At 37.4% G+C, this 16,633-nt stretch overlaps 1 protein-coding gene across 1 annotated transcript in view; it reads left to right on the forward strand.

Moving 5' to 3' along the window:
• Positions 1-8,186: 8,186 nt before the first annotated feature.
• The window catches only part of tp53i11b (tumor protein p53 inducible protein 11b), a gene marked incomplete at its 3' end in the record, with an annotated part of 43,886 nt that continues 35,439 nt past the window's right edge, over positions 8,187-16,633 (forward strand). The window contains exon 1 of the mRNA XM_079259292.1: positions 8,187-8,302. The remainder of the gene's footprint in view (positions 8,303-16,633) is intronic.

Below are 16,633 nucleotides of genomic sequence, written 5' to 3' on the forward strand. Positions count from 1 at the left end.
AGCCCAGTACCCAACTGGAGGACCCTAAAGCAGGACTGTCAATATACACTTTAGTTCAGGGACTACATGCAGTGCAATCTGGTTCCCAGTTGGTCAGAGCAGTAAAATAACCAAGAAATAATGGAAACCCCACACTCACATCCCACATTCCTTTTGTTTTAGCTTACAAACATTTTTAAGATGTTTACATTTATTCACTTATCCGGTTAGAAGAAATAAACAAGCTAAAATTTCTGGTACATTTTTATATTTGTATGGAATACATGTACTGTTCTGCATCTAATTCACTGCAAAATCAGATGAGAAGATGTGGATACACGTGAAAGTAAAGGTTCTGAGGAAATTATTAACTGACTGCAGCTGTCCAAGCTCGTGGAAGTCAGGTTGAAAAGCATTGATGCAGACAGAGCAGAGGAGACGTGGGGGAGGCCTGGCTCATATCTGCTCTTGTATGATGACCTTCTCCTCTGTCCACTTTAAAGCAACTGTTGAGTCTCTTGGGAGATTGTTAGTGTTAAACAGCCAAAGAAGATGCACAGCTGACTCCTGCTTACTGTGTAGCCTCCACTCCACTCATCCTTTGCTGTACTCTTACTTGTGTTCACGTGTGACTGAAGCTGTAGCCGATATAGCACAGCCTCACTCCCTGCACGAACTTCATGTGCAATATTTCCTGCTGAAAACAAAAAGATGAATGAGCGTGCGTCAGCAAACTTTTGTCCATCTGCTGAAAATTTCAGTGTCTGTTTCATCATATCCTTACGCCTGATCTGATCCGCTGTGAACGGTATTGGCTGATTCTCGTTCTTCTCTGCTGCTATTGATTTTTACAGAGTTCCTGTTTGGATGACTGCCTGGATTGGAGTGAAGCAACTATCACATTTTTACGCTTCTATTAAATATATCCTGCTATATCTGAAAGATGGCAGGATTTAAAGGGATGAGGAAATTGTTGGGCTCTTAATGAATTTTGAGGCCATGTGATTACCATATGCAAAGAATACATTGTGTTTTCAAAGACATCCTAAAATTGCAACATGTGAAGTGCGATGAATCACAGCAGGAGAATTCGAGACGAAAGCCTGGGAGGCTGTTTAACATGATTAGTTGAGGAGGTAGGATGCCTGGAAGGGAGCTGATAACAAGACTTTGGTGTCACAAAAGGCTACTGAGGTATTTAGTGTATAAAGCTAATGACCTGAGACTCCTCTTAAAGGATTTGTGCGCACCATGTTTTAATCCACTTTCACTTGTGTTTATTTTGGAGTATGGGAAGCAAATTCTATTTTAAACAAGACCATGTTAAAATGGAATTCATAGCCACCCTCTTGCTTTACGATCAAGTACATTTGGCAGGAACCCTGATTTTTTCCGATTATAGTCTGTGACATCACAAAAAAAAACAAAAAAAACCCCACATATTAAGGCTGCCTGTCTTCATCCACAATCAGCAAACACCTTGTTCCAGACAACTGCAGCTGGAAAAGAGGAGGAAGTAAATTGAGTTTTGCAAAGCTGGAATCTGATTGGTGGCTTGTTGATGGGGGTGGAAGAACAGTGTTGTTTGTATGACAGGTTTGAGTGTGGGTGCAGACAAAGCGCATGTGCCTCCTCCATATATACAAGCCCCCATTTCTTAAAGCCCATATTTTCTTGTTCATTGCACACACGGCACATTTGCACATTTCTGTGTCTCCGAGCTAAAGATGGCACACACAGACAGAGGTTGCAGTGCACACAATAACAGAGAAAAATACAACCCTGTCTTAAACTCTCATGTCTTTTCAACCACAACATATTCTCTCTCAATGTGTGCCTGTATCTTTCTTCTTATCATTCTGATAGACCTAACTCAGCATTCCCCCACAATTTCCTGCCTTTCTTTGCTTTTATAAACAGACCAGAATGCCATTCACTTGTGACAACCACCTCCTGCCATCCCTGCACCTTTTCAAATGTCACTGTTTCCCTTGAGTGGCCAATAACTTGACAAACATCCGGGAAAGCGATGTTATAATCATGCACACAGGAAATATACCACTGAAACATGACCACAGGCGTATATTCAATTTATCAGTCAATTTCAAATGAATTAAATCAATATCACCATGGCTGGGATGATCAATGATAGTAGATGTTTAAATGTGAAATTATACACAATTCCCCGAAGACAGTTTGCAAATGTTTGGCTTATCCTTTCAAAATGCCTCAATGTGTTGCTGAGCCTGTTTTATGTCGGTACAAGGTGATGATCTGGATGCACACAAAGTCAAAATCAATCATTCTTTTAAACTTGTGATTCTCCAGATTTACCGGTATCTTTAATCATTCCTTCTGTCCTGGAGCTACATTGGAGCATTCAACTTTCAGCAAAGTTTTCAACACTCTCCATTCAATATTTCCTTTGTCACTGCAAAAAAACATGCAAGTTGTAATACATATTTCTTTCTTCCACTGATCATCATTGGTGCATGTGTTGTACAACTGTTTTTATTTTTCCACTCAGTTTCAAATTAGAAAAAATGATCCATCATGAATCTATGGTATGGTGTTCTATGCGTGGCCCTGCGATGGAGTGGCGAGCTGTCCAGGGTGTACTCTGCCTTTTGCCCAAAAGCCAGCTGAGATAGGCTTCCCGGCGACCCTGAATTGGATTAAGCGGTTTAGAAAATGAATGAATGAATGAAAGGATCCATGGTAAAGCATTTTTGGGGGAGGACAGCCTCAACAAGAAAGAGGACCAATTAGAATAAAGGACACACTGAAGGAATGTCTTGTGATCATGGGGCCAAAAGATATTAAAAAAAAAAAAAAAAAAAAAAGCAACAACATCAACAAAACATACTGAAAACAGTTTTATCAGCAGCTGAAAGATACAGAAACATGTGTGTTGCTCTGCTCTGGGAGAATTTTGAATGTTGCTAAAAAGCCTTTCTATTTCATCTGGTTGCCAACTTGAAGCAAATCCTCAGTGGTATTTTGTCCAACACTAATTCAACACCTCTGTGGAAAGCCGAGGAGCCTGTTTTATTAGCACCTGGATGAGTACTGTTGCTGCAGTTAGAGAGGTAGAAGATTACAGACAAATAACTGATGGTTCCTTCTCAAGCTCTGAATTATCTATCTATCTATCTATCTATCTATCTATCTATCTATCTATCTATCTATCTATCTATCTATCTATCTATCTATCTATCTATCTATCTATCTATCTATCTATATATCTTTTTTTTTTCTTTAACCTGTCCTGTCCAGCATCTCAGCATACAGAACAGCAATCTGCGTGCCATATTTTTGCCAGACAGATTTGCTCTGTCAAGGGAGACATCTCATGTATATAGCTGCCCTTGATAATCTGAATATTTTTATTATTGTGATAATTATTTTATTTTATTTTATTTTATTTTTTTCCTTTTTTCATTTTGCAATCATTGTCAGTCTTGAAATGGTCGAGCTGGACCTGGCAGGGAAAGAGGGAAAACAAGAGGAAATGAAAGGAGGAAAAAGAGAGGGAGAAAAGAAAGGCGTGTCTAAGCTGCTAAGGTTACAGTATTTGCAAAACAATATAAAGTACTGAAAAGATACAACAAGACATAAGTAGGATAGTGACAATATTCAAAAACAGACAAAAAAAAAGAAAAAGAAAAGTAAAAAAAGTAAATGAATTAATAAAATAACAATTACAATACCAACCGTTATCAAACATACCTACAGAGAGTCATCAGCAAGATTCAGTAGGAAGCAGATGGGAAGATGAGCGCTTTGTGGACGTGCACATGTGAGTGTTCAACCTGTGATCATGCAATCAAAGATCAGCTGACTGCTTGTAGGGGAACACGACCACGACCCGAGGCGTAGGGGAGGAACCCAAGGCCCCCAGGGCCCAGCAAGCCCTCCACGCACACAGCCCGGACAGGAAAAGCAGGGAGAGCCTCCGTCCCCCGAGCACAGAGCAGTGGAAGCCTCCAGGCAGGCGCCACCCGGCGCGACGAGGCAGGAGCACCGGGTAGCACAGGGCCCCCCCCCCCTCTGCTGCCCAGCAGCTTGTGCATTTCTCAAAACAAACTGCAGAACCTAGTGGAAAACCAGCAAAAGCAAGTGACTTGCTAAAAATATATTGTTCATTCTGCAAAGCATGTATTTATGTCAATGAAACCATCAAAGCCATCAAAATGAAAAGTCCTATCACCACTGAATGCGTACAAAGTTCTCAGATGGCTTTGTCATGCTTTCATTGTGACAGTCTGCTCTGTAGTTGTTTTTGAAAAAAAAAAACAAAAAAAAACAGCCAGATTTTGGCTGAAAATTCAGGGGTTCAGGTGGTACAGCGTTTTGTGACCTAAATGTTGGTTGTTCGAGTCCTGCTCCCTTACACTGCTGCAGAAGGAGGATGATTATTATATACATAGTATATACTAATTCTTCTCCGTCTGGCCAGATACATCTACATCATACTGGTACGTCCTGTGCAGCATCGTGAGGAAATGATCTTTTTGCAGTGATAAATCCAACCTCTGCAGGACGTTTTGATACACTTTAAGTCTTTTTGCACGTAATGACTTATGCAATGAATTGAGGACTATTACTTATATGGGGATTGATGACTCTGCAGTTCTAATTATACCTCATTTTCACTGATGTGACCAAAGCAAACTGTAAAATTTTATAAAATCTAAAACTGGGGGAATTGTATTAAAGCATATGCTACATGTTCAAAGGTTTTTGCAATTTGATGATGCAGATCAAAACGTTACTCTGATGTGCAAAATGGACTAATTGTTGTGGAGTTTAAACTAATAGTTATGAGAATGTTAATTCTGCCGTGAGAAAAGCAGCAATGCATACGAGAACAACTGTAAATGCACTTCCACCACCATCTATGAAGGAACATGTCAAACTAAAATCTTTTAAGGACCGCTAGAGTCACAACAAGAATAGACTGTGAGGTCCCCCACAGATGCATTACTTTTGAACAATCTGTACTCTCAGTATGGGGTAATAACTGCAACATATTACCAAAAGAACATGATTAGCAACTAAACCTGTTCTCACAGCAAGAGAGATGCTCGCAGTGCACAGATATATGCTGAATATTTATATAGCATCTGCCTTGCAATTGTTTTTGAGTGTTTCATTCTTTTTATATCTTGTTGCACACATGGACATGTTTACAGGTATGAACATGTGCACACTATTGCATGTGCTGCACTGTTTATTTGTATACTTTCCCTGTGTAATCAAATTATATGGGACTAGGTTTTATTGAGTTAAAGTGGTAGTGTTTGATCTTGTACAAACAAACCTTATGTACTTCAAATATATACTTATTAGGCTTGAACTTTGTACAATATGTACTACAACCAGTTTGTACTTTACTTTTATGTTTTCTCCTTGATGTTGTTTTATTAAATGGGTGTGTTGTTAGATGTTTGACTTTGACCTGCCAAAAGACAAAAGATGTAAATGAGAAGTCATACTGATGCTGCGCACAATTACATTCATTATGTTTTGTCCATATGTTTGTTAATGTGTAATTGTACCTTTTAGATATACACATACACAAACACATGTCAGATATATTTGTAGCGTTTGAGAGATAAATAATGTAACAATAGTCAACTATTCATTCATTTTCTGTGGGGTTTATCCAAGCACTTCAAGCAGTATCGCTACATTAGAATTAGACTATTTAACTTAAATATTTCTAAAACAGTAGGTGCCACTGCCCCAGCTGTTTCAAATAGCATTAAAACATTTGCTGCAGATCTTCAAAAGGCAGTAAAAAATTAGGTTATATGTTGAAAAGAGTTTGTTTACATGTGGTACTCTCCAGTCATCCCCTTCATTCTAATGCAGCTCTTTTACTGCGAGATTAGTCCTTAAATCCCAAACAGGTCTATGGAACAGATCGTATGACATGTTGACATTTAATTGAATAATTTTGTATTTGATTAATTAAACAATGAGAAATTATTTGGATGTTGAGGGAAGAATAGTCATTTCACTGAGAATAGATTTGCAATTATCTGGTAATTATGGACAGTTGTTTCTGTCTATAATTGTTTATAAACAATTGATTGTTTCCCTGCTCCAACAGATCTGATTTAAATTATATGGATTCAACGGCTTGTTGTCAAATTTTGCACAATGACCCATTACTTTGAGCTGGGTGTGTTGATGCAGGGTGACATCTTACAGACAGCAGTTTTTGAGGACCAAAGTTGGAGATCCCTGCCTCACAGTCACTATGAAACGCTGCTCGTAAACTACATCCTATTTTTATTTTCATTCTTACTAATTTTGTTACTTAAGTTAACAAGATTTTGTATGTAAAAAAAGCTATGTTGAAATGGGAGTGCAGTGGTAATAACAAAAATTTAAGACCTGTCAGGGCCTTGACTCCTTCCTTTCGTGATTGCTTTTAGCTCAGACAAGACCAGACAAATTTGTTCATGTGACACTTTGCTACATAAGGCAACCCAATCCACTGAACATAAAAGAAATGAGCAGACAGGAGAAAAACATAAAATGAGTTATGTATAATGCAAACAGCTGTTTATTACAGGAGATATGTCACCACCATTGTCAACATCATCATTAGTGTATGCATTCAAGATACAGATTTTAAAAATAAATTCTTTGGCTTTCAATGAAAGCAATGGCAAATAAGAAAGTTGTATTTCAATTCAATTTTGCTTGTAAAACTCTAATTCACAAAAAAATGACCTAAATGCACCTTTACATACAGAATCAGTTCAAGCCAATTGCTTGTAATCCAATTAAAATAAATCCACATAGGTTTAAATTTTGCTGACACAAGTGAATTTCAAACATAACAGCCTGGGTGAAGAAACCCACAGATTCCACTGAATCTTGTCTTCAGTTTGATCCCCCATCCTGAGCATGCACAGGGCAGCAGTCGACAATGGAAAAAAAACAATTAACTGGGAGGAAAACCTCCAGCAGTGCCCTGCACATTGAGCGCAGCCATCTGCCTCGACCGGTTGGAGGTGGAGAGGACAGGAAAGAGGATCATCAGGCACCACAACTTTTGGCCAGGGATACCTGCTGAGAGACAAATAAAAGGTAATGACGCTCATACTGTCATAAATCTATATATGTAAAATAAAGGGGAGGGAGATGAAAAGGAAAACAAGAGCTTCGTGTATTATGGGATGTCTCTAAGTAGTGTCAACCTACCAATATTAACTATATATAAGATCTATCAAAAGATGTCATTCTTTTCAGACCAATCTTAAAGGTTGAGAAGTTGTCTGCCTCCTGGACCCAAACTGGGAGCTGGTTCCATGAACGAACCTGATAGCCAAAAACCCATGCATGGAGCTATGTGATCTTTAATATAAAATGGAAATTGGTCATTAGGAGCTTTATATCTGTGGAAAATAATTTTTTTTAAATTCTGATAATAAAGAGAAGATAAAGTTGGAAACAAACATGAGTCTGATTTTAGAAGTATTGTGGCTTGTATCATGGTATCAGCAGATATGCTATATTTTGACCCAGAACCATTCACTGCCTTGTATACAAGCATGAAACTGTTAAAATCAGATCACAAAAAATGGAAAAGGTAATACATTCATGACTTATTAGAGAACTTTTGAAACTTCATGGCAGTAGTCAAGTCTACTGAAAACATTTAGTGAAAGTCTACAGCTAAAAGACTGATTTGGTCATTGTGTCAAAATGACTGTTAAAGTGTAGTTCAGAGACCAGAGTTGGCTTGATCAGTTACTTTCAATAACCAGGACACTAATCTTTGAATTCTCAGCTTTGGTTCTTTAGATTGATCTTTTGTAGCCTAAGCTGAAAAATATTCAGAGACATCCAAGGACTGAGTTGACCGAGGCATGCACTTGCACATTTTATGGGATTGTGGCACCTTGTAAAATGTTATTCAGGGTTGGTGGTTGGGAGTTTATGAGAACATGCATATGCTGATCAACAGATAGCCCAAATGGAGCCTTGGGGAACTCATTTAATATTTTAGCAAATTTTAGTTGCCATACGATATGGAGGTAATAAAGAAATGATATAACACTTTTCCTTTCCAGACGAGAGGGCTGGTCAACTGCCTGTCTATAACAGTAATTACGTTAATAGGTTTTACCTGTGCGCATTGTGCTGAGCGCCGGTTATTACGGTACTGTATTGTTTGCTGCTTCGAGGTCTGTGAAAGCGCGGAGCGCAGCGAAGAGCTTCCCGACTACCCGCGGTGTCCACTCCCAGTAAACACCAGCGTTACCCTCAGAAGAAAACTCTGGATACCGCTCTGCTTCCCGCTGTAAGTTAAACCCATAATATTGAGCTTTTTTGTAGTTTTTTGCACTGTTTATGCAGCGAACTGCAGTTTTACTTTGAAATGCTCCCCGCTTTGCTTCGTGTCCGTCAGTTAATTATTGACGGGAAGCTAAAATATAACCTTTCGCCGCGTGATAGGAAAAGCTCAATGAGGACGAGGTTTTTAATTTTAGCTGGTGTTTAAGTGGTTAAGTCAAGCGATAGGCTATTAGTTCCTGTGGATTTAAAAAAAAAAAATCTTTTGGGTGAGTAACATTATCACAGCTGGGCATGAGAAGTTTAACGTGGCGGACAGTTCTGTCCAAATAGTACGTTTTCTCTCACAACACCTAACCAAAACAAACGCTGGTCTTTATTGCAACAGGACCCCCTCTTTTACTGCTATTCCCCCTCACAAACATACATTTTCTTCAATACGCTGATTTGTTACACCCCACCCACCCAACAACTGTCAAGTTATTATATGTAGCTGAGGGAAAATGTGTTGAAGTAACTAGTAATTTTGGTTATCCTGCTGAAATCCCTCTGAAATGATGTGTTGCTATAATGTATCATGACAGTGTTTGTGCCTCTGCTGTTTATATTAATTTACATTATACATTTATAAAGAAAATGCTGTTGTTAGGTAGGAACAAACCAGCCTGTGTTTGGACAATTGGTGCCAAATCAGGTTTATATAGCATTATTAGGGTGACAAAGATTGTGAAGAAATTTAATGTAAGGATCAGTAGGAAAAGGGTAGACATGTATGTCTTTGTGTACTGTATATGAAAATGACAAGATTTTCCACAACTGCATTCGAAACAGTGTTCTACTTAATTTTGTGGGTTTTTTTTCCCCCCCTTGAAATTAATTAAATTAGTATGTTAGCTGCAGTTCAGGCATGGGTTTTTAGAGCATGCTTACATTTCACTCAAGTGTTTGGTGTGTCAAGACTTGTCTCAGGTGAGATTTACGAACACTGTGTTGAGCAGATTCTTGGCTAAGTCTGTCTCAAACTTGCTTCTCATGGGTATTGCTCATCTGATGATTGAATTTGAAGCTTCACTTTTCCCCCCACTATTAACTGCGGAACTTGTTGAACACTATAGTTGGAAGGTCAGACAATGAACAGTTGTGTTTTTCCCTTATAGTGACTCCCTGGCTTGTTGGTTGACATGTCTGTGTTTAAAATACCAACTGTGTCTGAACACGCAACTATAGCACCAGATCTCGTTCTGGGTCCGACACAATCCAATGAAATAATCAAAAGCACAATAGTGGCCTAATAATGTTATTTTAGATTATTACTTTAAAATAATGTCTTAAGACAAAAAAGTTATTTTACCATTTTAGTGTGTTGCCATTTAATTTGCTTAGCTGGTTTAGTCTTTTTCATGAATAAAGCCTTATTTCCATGACAGCAGTAACACTCTTCCTCCCCTTGTGGTGAGAAATCGGCACATCATACAGGCTGTGTGAGTGGGCAGGAGTTTCTAATTGGCAGGGAGAAAAGAAAACGATGAAATTGAGCTTCCATTTCTGTTCCTACTGGTGATAAAGTTTTCAGACGTGTTTTTTTTTTCTTCCCCTTTTAAAGAGAATTACAAATTGATATGGAGCTGCGGTGCATGCATCTCCATGATATGTTTTTGATGCAGCCATTAGCTGTTTCTGTGGCTCAGTTACATGTTCTAAAAAAAGGTCTGGGCTTTTAACAAAACCATTAGATATTTTCAGTGTTTACACAGTAGCACTCTACTTTCTGTGTGGAGATAGTAAAAAGGTCTGGTAAGGAGGGCAGATTGGACTGGATGGTAGTATTTATTTATTTGTTTTACTTATTTTCTCTCTTGTATACATCATATTGTCATCTTTTGCTAAGCCTTCAATGACCTTTAAGCTTTTGTTGAAAGTTTCTCACTTAATGGATTTAATGTAGAACAAGCATACAGTTAACTATGTCAGAAGTACCGCACCTTTTCATTTTTTTAAAACAAGAAAATGTATTAAAGCAACTTTATTTATAAAGCATATTAAAAAGAAACTGTTGGTCAGCATGTAACACTAAAACACACAAAGACACACACAACATATGTTTGAAAAAGACTTTAAGAAGCCTGATTTTAATAAACAAAGAGAATTAAAAACTAGAAAAAAAATAAGGTCAACTATTGCATATCATGAAAGACTAAAAAATGAAAGTGCGTGTTTAGCAAACTTTTATTAATGTGCTGGTTAGGAGCAGCCCTGATAGATTGTGGGGTTGGGTTCACTCTAAAGTTGAGAGGCAGAAGAATGACTTTACTGCAGGCTCTATATAAACTTGGGGACAGTCAAGAGTCTTTACCCAAATAACCTCAGTGATCTATGTGGAGTGTAATGGCATAAAAAGATCTGCTAGGTTAGAGGGTGCTAAACAGTAAAGTGATATAAAAATAACAATAAAATCAATTCTTAGCTTGATGATGAGCCTGTCTAAAGATGCAAGAATCTGGGTGATATGTTCAAACTTACGTGCACCCGTTTAAAAGACGTACAATTATTTTCTGGACCAACTGGAGGCGGTTGAGGTAGGACTGGTTTACAGTATGCCTTGAGGCCCCAGAATCTGTGCACTGCAGAATTGCAATTTTTTTAGTGTGTGCTGGACCGCAGTGCATGGAGGTTTAAGCATGTCTCAGTGGAGCTTAGCTGTGCGGCTGAAATACTCCTTAGAGAGTTGCAGAACACGCGAGCATAATGTAGGTGTTCATATTGGTGTAATTCAGTCAAAAGGAAATGAAGCAGACTGTAGATCTGAGTCCAGTCCCATAGGTGCTACACATACAATATGCTGGGTGAACAAACCCTGTTTGCTTTTTGCTGGTTAACCAAAGCAGATGGTAACCTCCTTTTTTTTTTTTTTTTTTAAGCCCCTTGGTATTCACCACAGTCCACCAGCAACAGCAGTCTGTAAGTGTCACAGTTCTGATGTCTAATATTAGATAAGCTGTACTTAAACATTTTGAAAGCATAAATCGATATTTATGTTCTGAATGAAGTAACAACAGTACATAAGAGTTTCATGTTATGACTTGTTTCTTTTTCCTTCTTCTATACTCAGAAAATGGGTAGCTTATTAAGTTTTTCTAAAGCCATAACTGAACCTTATCTGCTTGTGCTATTTTTGTTGCTTTGACTTTTTTATTTTTTGCTGGACTTTAATAGTATCACACGTTTTACCCCAGCAAAATAGATGGTAAGCTACAGTTTAATCTCTCACTACTGACTTCTGGCCTGCCTCTATTGCCTACTGTGCACAAGCAATATTATGACAATGAGAATGATTTTCTTCCTGGGATCTTTGCTTTCAATTTCCGAATGTTGGCTGTGATGAGGGTTAGCCATGGGCATTTCCAGTGGACAAGATTATTGCAGCTAAACATCTGTTGCTTTTCAGATTTTCAGATCCTTTTTATAGCAGTGATGGTTGCTCCTTATTTATTATCACTGGGAATGATTAGAAAAACAATTTCATTGTTAAAGGGCATCAAAACACTGCAGCCAATTTCATTGGTTATTTAGTAGATAATGTCCTTTTGCAGCACAGCTTGTCTGTATAAACTAAGAAGAATCTAATTTTTCATTAATTCTGTTGGATAAGCACTTTACATCATCATATTGTTCAACACTGCGTGTTGTCTTTTTGTTTGGGTGGTTCACATCTTCTGTTAATCTTTGCAGGTTCTGAAGCCATTAAAAACAGATGCATTTTTTTCAATGTATTCAATTAAATCATTAATTTCTAACATGGTAATAAATGTTGCAATCATCTAAAATGAGCAAGATGGAGGGTGAGTGTGCTGTTTAGGAAGTGAAGCTGTCAAAACTGGTAGTTGTAATCCATTTGCATTGGTATTACTGTTGATTATTAGATTGTTGTTTGTGAATGTGCCCCAGCATTGAGATTTTCTTTTTACGTGGTTTCACCTTTCCCCCTTGCTATTTGGACAGTCATCTCGTCCCTAGCAGTGCTCATACATAATTCCTAACATTTTCAACACTTGCTGGGAATATTTCTTTAGCTGACTTCATAAATCAGATGTACAACAAGAAAAACCAGAAGGAAATATGTTCGTTGCTGAATGTTAAGAATTAGGGCAGCATTTTTATCTCACTGTTGGTTCATGGTCTCCCCAGACCTCAGAACAACGCCATTTAGGCTGCGGCGTCCCTGTCGTTTTTATTTTCTCCGAGTTTTTAAACAAGTCACCAGCTGTGAGGCTCAATGTTTGGGAACATTTCATTCCAACAGAACTCACATCTTGAAGTGCAGTGCTTTATGATTCCTATAACATGCTTGTTTATCTAAAAGTTGATTCTCTACAGCAGTTTCTTTGTTATTGGTTTGGAAATCTTATGATTTAAGTTCAAGGTAATTATGCAGCATATTCTTAAGGTCTGTTAATGATTTTAGAGCTTTCAGCCGTGTCCTTACAAATGTAAGTGTTTTTACCTTTGCATGTTTTTCTTTGGATTTGGACTTCATGTCCTATCACAAACCAACCGTTTGGTTTTAGAGAAAAGGTTGGGGTGTAAAAATATAAAACCTCTTTACACTTTTCTCTGGGTATCAAAGGCCAGATTGAATACCTCTCTGTACTTAGTTTTATGGGAGACCCCACACCAATCATCCTGTTTACATGACAATGCGAGACACTGACTAGATCAGTGGTTCCCAAACTTTTTGTGCTTAAGGCACACCAGGTGACAAGTGAAAATCTCAAGGCACACTTTTTGTGCCAAAAAGCCCCTTAAGAACACGTGTAATCACTTGTATTATGTAAAATATCTGTCATCATTATTTACTAATGCCAAATAAAATGTTGTCACTCGTCTCTGACTTGGCACGGATGGTTGATGGTTTGCTCCGTACAAGAAAGCGCTCCATTTTCCCTCTCGTTTTGCTTTCAGGATGAATGTGTCACAGTCATATAATGCCCACCAGCGCATATACGTGATCAGCCAAATTGGTAGATCTCTTTAAGATTTATTTTATTTTGCATTTTTTTTGTAGTTTGCACCTGTATTATTAATTAAATGCTAGCTAGTCAGCAATATGATAGATTATCTGTTATGATAAAAATAACTGCAATGAATTGTTACAATATCACAGGACACACTTGCACTTGACTCACGGCACACCAGTGTGCCGCGGCACACCGTTAGGGAACTAGATTATGTAGGTGTAGGTGCTGCCCTTTATGGGTGGTCTTTGAAATGTTTGCACATAGATTTACATTCAGTTGCCCACCATTTGGAGAAATAAACCATCATAATGTCATGATCAGCTACACACCACAACCTCTGCTCATGTTTCTACAACACCCAGGCACTGGCAGATTGATCTAAAAAAAAATCCACTTTTATGAATATGATGAGCTTTTTTTTCTTTTATGTTTTTTAATGTCAGATAGCCCTCCATCCACACCCTTTGTAATTGGCTGAGATTTTTAAGTCTCTGAGCACGACTTTTTTCATCTTTAAACAATTTCATGTAGACTATAGTACATTATTTGCGCAATATGTGTGTAGAAATAAATGGCACACAAACATCACTGAGTTTAAAACTATTTCTTAATGTTAACAAAGATTTTAGGAAAAATACTTGATTTAGTAAACACTTGTACAAAATTTAGAGGTCAACAAAACACATTTATACTATCTTAGCTCATCTTCTCTTGCAGAGTGTAATTTCACACAGCGACACCCACCAACCTCCAATTAGTCATCATGTTAATCACTTATCACAGTCTTATGATTGAAGCTGACTGAACGAACCATTCAGCACTCCAGTTATGTGGTATTGTTATGGATGTCACTTCATACCCTGGAGAAACTTAAAGCGTTTAAAGCATCATTGATTTTGAATCAATGGATTATTTTGGTGCTTCAGTTTATTTATTTATTTTCTTTAAAAATCTGATACATAAATATCTCACAACAGATGATTTATCCTCACTGGTCTCAAGATTATTTTCTATTTTCTCTTCTTTTGTTGGTACTTTACTAAAATTGTACTAAAATTTGACTTCATCGACTAAATGTTCAATGTTGGTTGAATGTTTTTCAGACTAATTATAATGGGTAGAAATTGTAGGCGACGGCAGCATATTCTTATCCATCTTCAAGGCATCCATACACATCAATGTTTGCATGGAGGCTCCATACGTGGATTCAAGGTAACACCACTGCGTGTCAATCATTTCCAACTTGGCCTTTCAATGGTTTAGCTTTTAGACTAGTGTGAGGCATCTATGACTAACTGGCCCATGCACCATCTTACTATCATACCACTTCTTACTTTCATGGCACATGTTTCTCTCAGACTGGGGATGAAATGATTAATTGTTGTTAAACTGAAATCACAATTCAAGACTCTGCAACTGGCAAATCCCAAAGTAACACAAAAATATTTGTTAGCCATAATTTGATTCAGGTTCACACCTGCACTGTCCACTGCTTAATTTTCCATTTCTGTCATCTTTCTTGTGGTATTGTCATTTAAACTTCATGTGACATTTACACTCAGCTGTGAAGTTCAAACCTCATTTTGGAAATTTTTTGTAATATCTTTTTAACTTCCCTAAGGTCTGCAATCCAATTCTACTTGCCTAACTTCTACTTCTTTAACAACTTAGAAACAGAAGTGCTGCTGGAAATGATAGATTCTGATTGGCTTGAAATTTTCCACCATTTTCGATCAAGTAAATAAATAGGCTCACAGCTGATCACAATGATCTACCAGAAATGTATTATGATAATTAAGCATATGTCATGTCGTGTGATTGCCCAGCAGTACTTAGGGTTTCGGTGTTTTGACCACAGGCTGTATTGTGCAGTTGGTAAGTGAAAACTTTTATATCTCAACTTTGTTATCTTATGTTAAATTCGTATTTTGGTGTCTTTTCTTGTGGTTATCATCTATTTAGAAATGTTTTTTTGCACGTACACACAGAGCAGCAGATTAAATTGCAATATTGTTCAGACCGAGTTCAGACACATTGAAACCAACTGAATATGTTTTTGGCTAAACTGATGATTGGTTAAAGAAGGAAGACTGGTCGACATGCATTCAGTTTGCTACACTGATAAGCAATTTTTTTCCTATTGATGTTGTGGTCTTTTTATTTAATTTTCCGCTGTCGTTTTTCCTCAGATTAACCTGAATCTCACATGACAGGTAACACCTGTTGGTATTTAATTACTGTTCAGGAGAAGGGGGTTATAACAGCAGGTGGATGCAGCCTGGAGAGACTTGCTGCTTGTGTTCACATGTAGAAACTGTGCTACCCATCCTCCAAAGTGAAGTGTATTCAATTTGGAGATTGTTTTTTAGAATTTTTCTTTTTTCATGGGTTTGATAGTTTAACACCATTTTCTTCACATTTTTTCTGACAGAAAATTTTTATCTCAGTTTTAATACTGACATGATTTTGTGCAACTCTGGTGCTGTATTTGATAAAAAGCTAACTAAAAAAATTGTTGGATTTTTATTTAAAATATTGGATTATTAATATACTAATATTTAATCAAAAGTAGTTTATTTCCCCCTGGTGTTTGGGGGGGGGGGGGGGGGGGGGGGGTGATGGTGATTTTGGACCAATCAATTGGCTATCAATTAACCTTTGACTACATGTCAGTTAGCAGTGACTGATTTAATTATTTAAATGACTGCAGATGAATACAGCTTTATTTTTTTATGAAAAATTACCCCAGCCCCATTCTCCCTGTCCAATGGTTTGAGGTTTAGTTTCCATATTGGATAACATTTTTTAAAATTATAATCACTTTAGCCTGTACTGTCCCACTGTTAACTTTACCAGGCTTTGGAAACATGTTTGTCTTTTTTGTCGGGTTCCTTTTTTTTTTTTTTTTTTTTTAAATTTGTTTTGGCTGATCTGGCTGTTCAGTGAAAAATCTACTGGAACCATATTGGTGCCGTACACATAACTAATCATGTGACTGCACAAGTTTAACTGAATAAGCAGAGAGAATTATGATGTAAATTGTGGATAACGATCCTACCACAGAGCATCATCCAATGATATCCCTCCCCTGATACAGTGTACATTACATCTATGGGCATGGTTTACAAAGCAGTTCTTTGAATTTTAATGGAATCACATTGTAGTTTCATTTAGGTTTAATTTAGAAATTCTCATTTACAAATTCATTTTTGTTAAATCGGTTTTCAAAAAAAAAAAGAAGTCTTGGTGTCTGTTTTATCAATCAGTTTAATAGGAAGGTTTTTAAGGCAGGATTTTTCCACATTCACATTTAGGAGTCATAC

The sequence above is a fragment of the Telmatherina bonti genome, assembly GCF_933228915.1.
Source record: "Telmatherina bonti genome assembly, chromosome: 2".
NCBI lineage: Eukaryota > Metazoa > Chordata > Actinopteri > Atheriniformes > Telmatherinidae > Telmatherina > Telmatherina bonti.